We start from the raw sequence: 9,712 nt of genomic DNA, 5'->3' as shown, positions 1-9,712 counted from the left end.
CACATAGTAAGCGCATAACAAATACCAACAGTATTATTATTATTATGACCCTGCATCACCCCCAGTGCTTAGAACAATGCTCTGCACATGGTAAGCGCTTAACAAATACCAACATTATTATGATCATTATTAGTAAGCGTTCAGTAAACACATATGTATGAATAAATGTAGAAGCTGAATGAATGAACATGAATGAATGAATGTAGAACATTCATTTGCATTTATGGAGTGCTTACTATGTGCAGAGCACTGTACTAAGCGCTTGGAATGTACAAATTGGCAACAGATAGAGACAGTCCCTGCCCTTTGACGGGCGCACAGTCTATTTGGGGGAGACGGACAGACAAGAGCAATAGCAATAAATAGAATCAAGGGGGTGAACATCTCATTTAAACAACAGCAATAAATAGAATCAAGGGGATGTACATCTCATTAACAAAATAAATAGGGTAATAAAAATATATACAAATGAGTGGATGAGCACAGTGCTGAGGAGAGGGGAAGGGAGAGGGGGAGGAGCAGAGGAGCAGAGGGAAAGTGGGGGGAAAGAGGGCTTAGCTGAGAGGAGGTGAGGGGGGCATAGAGGGAGCAAAGGGAGCATGAATGAATGATGGCAGAGGGAGGATGAATGAATGACGGCAGTGGGAGCATGAATGAATGACGGTAGAGGGCACATGAATGAATGACTGCAGAAGGCACATGAATGAATGACTGCAGAGGGCGCATGAGTGAATAATAATAATAGTAATAATGTTGGTATTTGCTAAGCGCTTACTATGTGCAGAACACTGTTCTAAGCGCTGGGGGAGATACAGGGGAATGAGGTTGTCCCACGTGAGGCTCGCAGTCTTCATCCCCATTTTACAGATGAGGTAACTGAGGCACAGAGAAGTGAAGTGACTTGTCCACAGTCACATAGCTGACAGGTGGCAGAGGCGGGATTCAAACCCATGACCTCTGACTCCCAAACCCGGCCTCTTTCCACTGAGCCACGGGCGCATGAATGAATGACAGCAGAGGGCGCAATGAATGAATGACGGCAGAAGGAGCATGAATGAATGACGGCAGAGGGAGCACGAATGAATGACGACAGAGGGAGCATGAAGGAATGACGGCAGAGGGAGCATGAAGGAATGACGGCAGAGGGCGCATGAATGAATGAATGACGGCAGAGGGAGCATGAATGAATGAATGAATGACGGCAGAGGGAGCATGAATGAATGAATGACTGCAGAAGGAGCACGAATGAATGACGGCAGAGGACGCATGGATGAATGAATGACAGCAGGAGCACGAATGAATGACGGCAGAGGGAGCATGAATGAATGAATGACGACAGAGGGAGCATGAAGGAATGACGGCAGAGGGAGCATGAATGAATGACGGCAGAGGGCTCATGAATTAATGAATGACGGCAGAGGGAGCATGAATGAATGAATGACGGCAGAAGGAGCACGAATGAATGACGGCAGAGGACGCATGAATGAATGAATGACTGCAGAAGGAGCACGAATGAATGACGGCAGAGGACGCATGGATGAATGAATGACGGCAGAAGGAGCACGAATGAATGACTGGCGGCAGAGGGCGCGTGAATGAATGAATGACGGCAGAAGGAGCACGAATGAATGACTGCAGAGGGAGCACCAATGAATGAGGGCAGAGGGCGCACGAACGACTGCCGGCAGAGGGCGCTAGGCGTGGGGGGGGGGGCTGGGGCTGGAGGCCTCACGTCAGAAGGGGGCGGGCCCCCGCCGGGGCGGAAGTGACGTAGCAACGGTCGTCCAGTCACCGCGGGGGCGACGGAACCCGCCTGACGTGACGGCGGCGGCGGCGGCGGCGGCGGCGGCGGGGAGGGAAGCGCCGCCGATGGAGGCTCCGGCTGTGCGGCCCCGCTGACGGCCTCGCCCGTCGCCTGCCAGCCGGGCCCTCGGGGGAGCGGACGGGAGGCTCCCGTCGTGCGGGTAAGGCGACTCCGGCCTCCCCCCACTGAGACCCCGCCGGGGGCGGGGGAGGGATCGGCCGCTGCGGGGCGGGGGCGCGCGCGGCGCGAGGCCCCGTCGACCCGGCGCGAGCGCGCACGCGGGGGGAGGGGGGGGCGCGGCGCCGAGAGCGCGCGCGCGGCGGCGGCTGAGGACCGGCCTCTGGGAACCACCCGGTCTGTTAGTCACAGGGATGCTACTTCCTAATGACCGTAACGGCAGCAAGCTGGTAATAATGACGGTATCTCTCAGTGGTAATTACGGTATTTGTCGATAATTACGGTATTTGTCGATATAGTATGTGCCAATACTAATTATGGTATGGGTTAGTAACGATAATAATCAGGGCATTTGTTAATGCTACTACTAAGTATGGTGCTTGTCAATGCTACTGGGGTTTGTTAGTGATAATGATAATAACGACGTTTGTTGTTCATAACGACGATTATGGTATTTGTCAATGATGATAATGGTAACGGTATCGGTTAATGATACTTATTATTATGGCATTTGTCAATACTACTTAGGGCGCTTGTTCGTAATAGTGATAACGGCATTTGTTGTTGATGACAACAATGATTATGGTATTTGTCAGTGATAATTATGGTATTCGTTAGTAATGATGATAATGAGTACGGTATTTGTTAATGATAATTATTATTATTATTATGGTATTTGTCAATATTACTTAGGGTGCCTGTTAGTAGTAATAATAATGGCATTTGTTAATAATAACGACAATAATTATGGTATTTGTCAATAATCGTTATGGTATTGGTTAGTAATAATAATAATTACGGTATTTGTTAATAATTATCATTATTATGGTATTGGTCAATACTACTTATGGCGCTTGTTAGTATTAATGATAATAACGGCATTTGTTAATAATAGCAACAATAATTATGGTATTTGTCAACAATAATTATGATATTGGTTAGTAATAATAATAATTACGGTATTTGTTAATAATAACTATCATTAGGGTATTGGTCAATACTACTTATGGCGCATGTTAGTAATAATAATAATAACGGCATTTGTTAATAATAACAATAATCATGGTATTTGTCAATAACAATTATGATATTGGTTAGTAATAACAATAATAATTACGGTATTTGTTAATAATTATTATTATTATTATGGTATTTCTCAATACTACTTATGGCGCTTGTTAGTAATAATAATAACCGCATTTGTTGTTAATAACAACAATAATTATGGTATTTGTCAATAATAATTATGGTATTGGTTAGTAATAATAATTATGGCATTTGTTAATAATAATAAATGTGGTATTTGTCAATACTACTTATGGCATTTGTTAGTAATAATAACAACGGGATTTGTTAATAATAAAAACAATGATTATGGTATTTGTCAATAATCGTGGTATTTTTTAGTAATAATTATAATAATTATGGCATGTGTTAATAATAATCATTATGGTATTTGTCAATACTACTTATGGCATTTGCTAGTAGTAATAATAATGGCATTTGTTAATAATAATTATGGTATTTGTCAATAATAATTATGGTATATGTTAGTAATAATAATAGTTACAGCATTTGTTAATTATAATAATAGTTATGATATTTGTTAGTAATAATAATTATAGTTATGGCACCTGTTAATAATTGTGGTATTTGTTAATAATAATATTATTATTAATGGTGATATTATTATTAGAGAGAAGCAGCGTGGCTTAGTGGAAAGAGCCTGGGCTTGGGAGTCAGAGCTCATGGGTTCTATTCCTGGCTCCACCATTTATCAGCTGTGTGACATGGGGCAAGTCACTTCACTTCACTTCTCTGGACCTCAGTGACCTCATCTGTAAAATGGGGATTAAGACTGTGAGCCCCATGAGGGACAACCTGATTACCTTGTATCAACCCCAGCGCTTAGAACAGTGCTTGGCAAATAGTAAGTGCTTAACAAATACCAACATTATTATCATTATTATTATTATTTTCTGGGCCTCAGTTCCCTCATATGTAAAATGGGGATTAAGACTGCGAGCCCCACGTGGGACAACCTGATTACCTTGTATCAACCCCAGCGCTTAGAACAGTGCTTGGCCTATAGGAAGAGCTTAGCAAAGCAGCATGGTTCAGTGGAAAGAGCCCGGGCTTGGAAATCAGAGGTCATGGGTTCGACTCCTGGATCTGCCACTTGTCAGCTGTGTGACTGTGGGTGAGTCACTTCACTTCTCTGGGCCTCAGTTCCCTCATCTGTAAAATGGGGATTACCTGTGAGCCTCACGTGGGACAACCCGATTACCCTGTATCTACCCCAGCGCTTAAAACAGTGCTCTGCACATAGGAAGCGCTTAACAAATACCAACATTACTATATATACCATTATATATATATAAACCATTATATATATATAATGGTATTTGTTAAGCGCTTCCTGTGGGCCAAGCACTGTTCTAAGTGCTGGGGAGACTGTGAGCCTGTCATTGGGCAGGGATGGTCCCTATCTATTGCCGAATTGTACACTCCAAGTGCTTAGTACAGTGCTCTGCACACAGTAAGCCCTCACTAAAGACGATCGAATGAGTGAATACAAGGTAATGAGGTTGTCCCACTTGGGGCTCCCGGTCTCAGGCCCCATTTTACAGATGAGGTGACTGAGGCCCGGAGAAGTGAAGGGATTTGCCCAGGGTCACACTGCTGACAAGTGGCAGAGTCGGGATTAGAACCCAGGGCCCGTGACTGCCAAGCCCGGGCTCTTTCCACTGAGTCACGCTGCTTCTCAGCAGCTTGGCTTAAGGGGAAGGAGGTTGGGAGCCAGAAAGCTCACCTCCTCCAGGAGGCCTTCCCAGACTGAGCCCCCCCCTTTTCTTCTGCTCCTCCTCCCCTCCCCATCACCCCCGCTCCCCTCAGCACTTGTCTGTCTATGTGCATATTTATAATTCTATTTATTTTATTAATGACGTGGATATACCTCTGATTCTATTTATATTGATGGCCGTCTAGTTGTTTTGCTGTCTGTCTCCTCTCCTCAGCACTTGTCTATCTATGTACATATTTATAATTCTATTTATTTTATTAATGACGTGGATATACCTCTGATTCTATTTATATTGATGGCCGTCTAGTTGCTTTGTTGTCTGTCTCCTCCCCTCAGCACTTGTCTATCTGTGTATATATTTATAATTCTATTTATTTTATTAATGACGTGGATATACCTCTAATTCTATTTATATTGATGTCCATCTAGTTGTTTTGTTGTCTGTCTCCTCCCCTCAGCACTTGTCTATAGATATATATTTATAATTCCATTTATTTTATTAATGACGTGGATATACCTCTAATTCTATTTATACCGATGCCCATCTAGTTGTTTTGTTGTCTGTCTCCTCCCCTCAACACATGTCTATGTACATATTTATAATTCTATTTATTTTATTAATGATGTGGATATGTCTCTAATTCTATTTATATTGATGCCCGTCTAGTTGTTTTGTTGTCTGTCTCCCCCTTTGAGACCGTGAGCCCGTCGTTGGGCAGGAGTGGTCTCTCTTGCCCAATTGTCCTTTCCCAGCGCTTAGTACAGTGCTCGCACAGAAAGCGCTCAATAAATAACGATTGCACGAAGGAAAGTCATGGGTTCTAGTGGCGGCTCCGCCCCTGGTCTGCCGTGTGACCTTGGGCAAGCCACTTCACCTCTCTGGGCCTCAGTTCCCTCATGTGGGAAAGGGGGATCGAGACTGCCAGCTCCACCGGGGGAGGGTGGCTCAGTGGAAAGAGCCCGGACTGGGGAGTCAGAGGTCATGGGTTCGAATCCCGGCTCTGCCACCCGCCAGCTGTGTGACTGGGGGCGAGTCACTTCACTTCGTTGTGCCTCAGTTCCCTCATCTGTAAAATGGGGATTAAGACTGTGAGCGCCACGTGGGACAACCTGATTCCCTTGTGTCTACCCCAGCGCTTAGAACAGTGCTCTGCACATAGTAAGCGCTTAACAAATACCAACATTATTATTATTATTATTGGCATCTATCTACCCCAGCGCGTAGAACAGTGTTTGGCACAACGTAAGCGCTTAGCAGATACCATCGGTAGTAGTATTTTTGAAGCTCTACTGAGAGCTCACCTCCTCCGGGAGGCCTTCCAGACGGAGCCCTCCCTTTCCCTCAGCCCCTCCTCCCCATTCCCCCTTCTCCCGCCCTCTGCTCTTCCCTCCCTTCCCCTCCCCACAGCACTTGCGAATATTTGTATATATTTATTTATTGCTCATTAATTTTATTAATGATGTGTCTAGATCTGTGATTCCGTTGATCTATTATGGTGGTATACTTGGTGCCTGGCCACGAGAAGCAGCGTGGCTCGGTGGAAAGAGCATGGGCTTTGGAGTCAGGGCTCATGAGTTCGAATCCCAGCTCTGCCACTTGTCGGCTGTGTGACTGTGGGCAAGTCACTTAACTTCTCTGTGCCTCAGTTCCCTCATCTGTAAAATGGGGATGAAGACTGTGAGCCCCACGTGGGACAACCTGATTCCCCTATGTCTACCCCAGCGCTTAGAACAGTGCTCGGCACACAGTAAGCGCTTAACAAATACCAACGTTATTATTATTATTATTTGTTTTGTCGTCCGTCTCCCCCTTTTAGACCGCGAGCCCGTCGTCGGGCAGGGATGGTCTCTCTCTGTGGCCCAATTGTACATGCCGAGCGCTTAGCAGAGAGGTCCGCCCACAGTAAGCGCTCAGTAAATAGGATTTAAATACGAGGTATTTTGTTAACGGGATGTACGTCCCCTTGATTCTGTTTATTGCTGTTGTTTTTGTCTGTCTCCCCCGATCAGACTGTAAGCCCGTCAATGGGCAGGGACTGTCTCTATCTGTTGCCGAATTGTCCATTCCAAGCGCTCGGTACAGTGCTCCGCACGTAGTAAGCGCTCAATAAATACTATTGAAGGAATGAGAGGGAAGGGGAGGCCGGGGCCGGGGCGGCGGCGCCGCCGTGGACTGTGAGCCCGTCGTTGGGCGGGGTTTTTCTCTCTCTCCCCCTCTGTTGCCCAACTGTCCATTCCAAGCGCTTAGTCGAGGGTTCCGCCCAGAGTCAGCGCTGTAGAAATAGGAGGGAATGAATGAATGAATGTTTTGGTTGGGTCCGCCCTGTTGTTGTGGTATTTCTGCGGATCTAAGGGGCGGAGGCGCCCCGCGGCTCCTCCCTCCGCCCAACGGGCCGTCTGTCGGTGGCCCGCCCCTCGTCCCTCCCCTTGCCCCTCCCCTTGTCCCGCCCCTTGCCCCTCGCCTTGTCCCTCGCCTTGTCCCTCGCCCTGTCCCTCGCCCTGTCCCTCGCCCTGTCCCTCGCCCTGTCCCTCGCCCTGTCCCTCCCTTGTCCCCTCACCCTGTCCCTCCCTTGTCCCCTCACCCTGTCCCTCCCCTTGCCCCTCCCCTTGGCCCTCGCCTTCTCTCTCCCCTTGTCCCTCGCCCTGTCCCTCCTCTAGTCCCTCGCCCTGTCCCTCGCCCTGTCCCTCCCCTTGTCCCTCGCCCTGTCCCTCCTCTAGTCCCTCGCCCCGTCCCTCGCCCTGTCCCTTGCCCTGTCCCACCTCTAGTCCCTCACCCTGCCCCTCCCCTAGTCCCTCGCCATGTCTCTCCCTTAGTCCCTCTACCTGTCCCTTGCCCTGTCCCTCCCCTTGCCCCTTGCCATGTTCCTCCCCTAGTCCCTCGCCCTCCCCTTGTCCCTCGCCACGTCCCTCTCCTTGTCCGTCCCCTTGTCCCTCCCGGCCCCACCCGAGGCTTCCGAAGGACAACGCCCCTCCACTGTGACGTGTGTCTCTCTCATGCAGGCCTCGTTCTTCACCCCTTACCGTGTGTGCAACCCATTCACTCATTCAGTCGTCTGCCTGCCACGCAGCAGTGGCTCAGTGGAAAGAGCATGGGCTTTGGAGTCAGGGCTCATGAGTTCGAATCCCAGCTCTGCCACTTGTCGGCTGTGTGACTGTGGGCAAGTCACTTAACTTCTCTGTGCCTCAGTTCCCTCATCTGTAAAATGGGGATTAAGACTGTGAGCCCCACGTGGGACAACCTGATTCCCCTATGTCTACCCCAGCGCTTAGAACAGTGCTCGGCACATAGTAAGCGCTTAACAAATACCAACATTATTATTATTATTATTATTAACCAAATACTGTCATTATTCTGATTATTCGTGTTGATGCCCCCTCCCCACAGCACTTGTGTAGCAGCGGGGCGCAGAGGAGAGAGCCCGGGCTTGGGAGTCAGAGGTCTGTAAAATGGGGATTCAGAGGTCTGTAAAATGCCCCACGTGGGACACCCTGATTACTTAGTATCTACCCCTGCACTTAGAACAGCGCTTAGCACATAGTAAGCGCTTAAATTCCACCATTATTATTATTATTATTGTTATTATTAAGAGCCCGGGTTTGGGAGAGGTTGTGGGTTCTAAGCCCGGATCCGCCCTTTGTCAGCTGTGTGACTTTGGGCAAGTCGCTTCACTTCTCCGAGCCCCAGTTCCCTCATCTATAAAATGGGGATGAAGACTCTGAGCCCCACTCGGGACAACCTGATCACCTTGTATTTCTCCTCCCGCCTCCAGCGCTTAGAACAGTGCTTTGCACATAGTAAGCCCTTAGATACCATCATTATATATTACTCTATTTTATTAATGATGTACATATATCTGTTTTTATATATTATTTATTACTCGATTTTATTAATGATGTGTATATGTCTATGATTCTATATATTATTCATTACTCGATTTTATTAATGATGTGTATGTATATATGATTCTCTTTACCTATATATTATTTATTACTAGATTTTATTAATGATTTGTATATAGCTATGATTCTGTTTAGCCTGATGGTACTGATGCCTGACTACTTGTTTTGTTCTGTTGTCTAACTCCCTCTTTTAGACTGTGAGCCCATTATTGGGCAGGGATCGTCTCTCTCGGTTGCCCACTTGTACTTTCCAAGAGCTTAGTCACAGTGCTCTGCACACAGTAAGCGCTCAGTAAACCCGCTTCAGTGAATGAATGGATGAAAGAGCACTGGACTAAGTGCTTGGAAAGCACAGTTTGGCAACAGATAGAGACAATCCCCTGTCCACAACAGGCTCATGGTCTAGAAGGGGGGAGATGGATATCAAAACAAGGAAACAGGCGTCAACAACATCATTATAAATAAATAGTTATAGATATATGCACATCATTAATAAATAGAATTATAAATATTTAATGAAAATAATGGTATTTGTTAAGCGCTTACTATGCGCCAAGCACTGTTCTAAGTACTGGGATAGATACAAGGTAATCAGGCTGTCCCAAGAGGGGCTTACAGTCTTAATCCCCATTTTACAGATGAGGTAACAGGCACAGAGAAGTGAAATGACTTGCCCAAAGTCATCCAGCTGACAAGTGGCAGAGTTGGGATTAGAACCCACAACCTCCAACTCCCAAGCTTGTGCTCTTTCACACAAGTGCTGTGGGGTGTGGAGGGAGCGAGTGGGGATGATGGGGAGGGCAGGAAAAAGGGGGTCTTAGTCCGGGGGGGCCTCCTGGAGGAGGTGAGATTTCAGTGTGCTTTGAAAGGGGGAAGTGTGCTCCTTGTTTTTGTCCGTCTGTCTCCCCCGAGTAGACTGTAAGCCCCTCATCGGGCAGGATTGTAAGATGCCTGCTGTGTTACCATGGGCAGGTCACTTAACCTTTCCGTGCCTCAGTTTCTTCAGCCATAAAATGGGGAGTCGTTCA

General features: G+C 47.0%; 1 protein-coding gene across 3 annotated transcripts in view; it reads left to right on the top strand.

Annotated features, from left to right (window-relative positions):
• Positions 1–1,846: 1,846 nt before the first annotated feature.
• The window catches only part of TAX1BP1 (Tax1 binding protein 1), an 87,086-nt gene continuing 79,220 nt past the window's right edge, over positions 1,847–9,712 (top strand). Inside the window, exon 1 of one of the 3 annotated variants that reach the window (XM_039912896.1) lies at positions 1,847–1,964. The gene's annotated coding sequence lies outside the window, so the exon portion shown is untranslated. The remainder of the gene's footprint in view (positions 1,965–9,712) is intronic. The other 2 variants (XM_029071262.2, XM_029071261.2) reach the window with 2 other exon arrangements.

This window comes from Ornithorhynchus anatinus, chromosome 8 (assembly GCF_004115215.2).
Source record: "Ornithorhynchus anatinus isolate Pmale09 chromosome 8, mOrnAna1.pri.v4, whole genome shotgun sequence".
NCBI lineage: Eukaryota > Metazoa > Chordata > Mammalia > Monotremata > Ornithorhynchidae > Ornithorhynchus > Ornithorhynchus anatinus.
This window is presented reverse-complemented; position numbering and strand designations above follow the sequence as displayed.